Here is a 3,582-nt window from a genome sequence, read left to right on the forward strand (position 1 = left end):
ATATGGGTGTTCTTCCATGGGTTCCTTTCCTTTCCTTCTTTTAGAACCCGAAGACGCCATTAATGATAGTTAATATGTGAAGGTGGCAAAGTTGTGGAGATTTTTGGTTGTTTAGGGTTTTATTGCAATGAAGAGAGTGAGGTGGGAAAAAGGTTTTTAATGGGGTAGGGAATGTCTTGTACCGAAATGGAGAGTGGTGAAGAGTGGGTAATGATAATGAAGGTGGGTACGGGAACAAGGTTCATTTATATAGAGAAGTTGTGAGAGAATGGAGGGTGTGGATTGATGGGGTGGTTACTTGATGGACGATTGGGGTGATGCATGGATAAAAGACAAGGATCATCACTTTATGAATGAGATTGCTCGGTCTTTTAGGGGTCCCATTTTTCCAATGTTGCATGGCAACATTTTCCAATGCATTCCCTTTTCGGAACAAGTGTGTAGTCCCTCCTTTTGTGGTGTCCGAACTTTCTTTGTTTAACTGTCCAATCACTCTCCTATAATATCCCTTTCCGTTTTCCTATAAGAATTAAAATAAGGAAATTAATATCATAAAAAATCAAACTCTACGGCTAGAATAATAAAGAGAAGAAAAAGAGTTTGTTTATTTATGAACTTCAACTAACTAACTACTTGTGTATCCTTATAGGCAGATTGATGGCACCATGGGGTGACACCAAACTTAGTTTGGAGCACTGCGATGAAAAGTTTTGTTCAAAGCTCCAAGTGTTCTGCTTTGAACACCAAACTTGTTCTTCACTATATACTGCATGATAAAGATGTCACTAAGTGTTTGTCAAGTTTGGCGTTGAAATTCATAAACATTGATTTTTTTTCACTATTTTCTAAAAACATATAAAACATGGGTTGCCTCCCATGAAGCGCTTCTTTAGCGTCACTAGCTTGACGTTTTTCCCTCATCAGGGTGGTTGGTAGTGCTTAAAGTCCTCCCCTCTTGCTGTGGACTTATATCCATTGGTTGGATCAATAATTTCTACATGTTCCAGGGAAAGAACTCTGTTGATAGTGAAGACCTTAGGTAACTGAGATGGTATAGTGGGGAGATTAGGGGGAATATCTGGGAAGTAAGCTGAGACAACTCTATCCCCTGGAGAGAAGTCTTCCGTAGGGATCTTCTTGTTTCTCCACCTCCTTGGTACCTTCTTCTTTGTTTCTTTTGAGGTTGCCTTGCCCTCGGTGACCTCTTTTTCTAAAGGAGTTGTGATGTTGTCTATTCCTGCCTCTAGAGGTTTAGGTTCCTCCAACTTTTCTTTGAGCTGTGGCAATTGCTGTTTTCCTTGTTTATCAATTAAGGGGATCTCAGAATGAACTGGCTGTGCTTCAGTGCTTGTCTCATCTTTCAGCGTCTCATTATCATCTGTGCTTAGTCCCTTGTCCTCTTAATCTGTTTCTTGTGAGAGTTTGAAAACATTGAAGCTGAGTCGTTCATCATGGATTCTCAATATTAGCTCCCCTTTCTCTACATCGATAAGTGCTCTGGCCATAGCTAGGAATGGTCTTCCCAATATGATTGGGTGAGTGTGACTCTCTTCCATGTCCAGGATGACAAAGTCTGTTGCGAGATCTATGCTTAGTCCCTTATCCTCTTGATCTGTTTCTTGTGAGAGTTTGAAAACATTGAAGCTGAGTCGTTCATCATGGATTCTCAATATTAGCTCCCCTTTCTCTACATCGATAAGTGCTCTGGCCGTAGCTAGGAATGGTCTTCCCAATATGATTGGGTGAGTGTGACTCTCTTCCATGTCCAGGATGACAAAGTCTGTTGGGAAAAAGTATTTCCCAACCTTTAGCAACACATTTTCCACCACTCCTATTGCTTGCTTTTGAGTTTTGTCAGCCAGTCTGATGATTACATCTGTGGGCATTATCTCATTGATCTTCAGCTTCTTCACCAAGGATAAGGGCAGTAAGTTGATGCTGGCCCCCAAATCACATAGTGCTCTATCGAACATAGTTTCACCTATGGCACAAGGGATGTGAAAACTCCCTGGGTCTCTTCTTTTTGTAGGCAACTCAGGTTGAATAAGGGCACTACATTCCTTGTTCATCACTATAGTCTGGCCTCCTTTGAGTGAGCTTTTCCTGGAAAGAAGTTCCTTCATATACTTGATGAATGCAGGCATTTGTTGAATTGCCTTGATGAATGGTATGTTTACATGCAGAGATGCAAACAAGTCTAGGAACCTCGAGTATATTCTCTTTCCCACAGCACCATTGAGCAGTTGAGGAAAGGGTGCATAGAGCTTTAGCAGCTCTTGTTGTGAGATTTCTGGTTCTTGCTGATCTCTATCCTCCTTCTTTGTTGAGTTGTCATCAGTTTGTTCGAAAGGTTTGCCATGCTTGTCTTCAGTCTCTTGATCACTTGTAGTGACCATTTTGCAATCTTCCCATCTTACTTTCTTTGCTTCTCCTTTGGGGTTTTTCTCTGTGTCACTTTGGAAGCTATCAGTAGGTTTGGGAATCTTCTCAGCTAAATATCCCACCTGTAATTCCAGCTTCCTAATGGTCTCTCCCTGGTTCTTAATATTGGCTCGCACCTCCTCTTTGAACACCTTATTTTCTTGAATCTCTTGGCATATTCCTTCAAGTAAGGTTTCAATCTTAGAGAGCTTGTCATCAATTGATGGGTGATTCGGAGCAGATGTGCTGTTTTGGTTTTGATAGGCGTGTGGAGAAGTGTTATTGTGGGGGTGATGAGATGTCCTCTGTGTGAATTGTTGGTGAGCTGCATTGTTGTTGGAGTTGTAATGTCTCTGGTCTTGGTTTTGATCTTGCTGGCTTTTCCACCCAAAGTTTGGGTGGTTTCTCCATCCAGGGTTGTAGGTCTTGGAGTATGGATCATAGTTTTGCCTTGGTGAATTCCCAATGTAGTTGGCTTGCTCCTGACTACCCTCTACTTCTTCATTCACTCCTTCTTGGATTGTTGATAAAGTGGAGATTGCTGCTACTTGGTTCCTCTCCATCTTCTTGGTGAGGTCAGCCAGCTGCTGGGTAATGAGCTTGTTTTGGGCCAACAGAGCATCTACATTGTTTAGCTCTATTACTCCTCTTGTGTTCCCTCTTTCGAAAGCATAGAAGTAGTCATTCTCTGCTACTGTTTCAATGACATCTATACCTCCTCAATGGTTTTCTTTTTGTTCAAGGATCCTCCGGATGAATGGTCTATGGCCTTCTTTGACTCATAACAGAGCCCTTCATAGAAAATGTGCAGCTGCACCCATTCGTTGAACATGTCAGGTGGACACCTCCTTGTGAGGTCCTTAAATCTCTCCCATGCTTCATACAAAGTTTCACCATCTTGTTGCCTGAAAGTTTGGACCTCAGCTCTCAGCCTATTGATTCTTTGAGGAGGGTAAAATCTTGCTAAGAATTTGTTCACGACATCTTCCCAAGTTGTCAAGCTTTCCCTTGGGAAAGATTCCAGCCACTTGGCTGCCTTGTCCTTGAGTGAGAATGGAAATAAGAGCAGTCTATTGGCGTCAGGATGAACACCATTAGACTTCACTGTGTCACATATTCTCAGGAAGGTGGTTAAATGTTGATTGGGGTCTTCTTGAACAC

General features: G+C 42.0%; 1 non-coding gene across 1 annotated transcript; it reads left to right on the top strand.

The window, feature by feature from the left end:
* Window positions 1-3,251: 3,251 nt before the first annotated feature.
* On the top strand, window positions 3,252-3,355 carry LOC148574236 (small nucleolar RNA R71). The gene has a single exon (XR_015906906.1). It is a non-coding gene; the product is annotated as a small nucleolar RNA R71 (small nucleolar RNA).
* The last annotated feature ends 227 nt before the right edge of the window (window positions 3,356-3,582 follow it).

The sequence above is a fragment of the Arachis ipaensis genome, chromosome B2, assembly GCF_059453495.1.
Source record: "Arachis ipaensis isolate K30076 ecotype BB chromosome B2, ASM5945349v1, whole genome shotgun sequence".
NCBI lineage: Eukaryota > Viridiplantae > Streptophyta > Magnoliopsida > Fabales > Fabaceae > Arachis > Arachis ipaensis.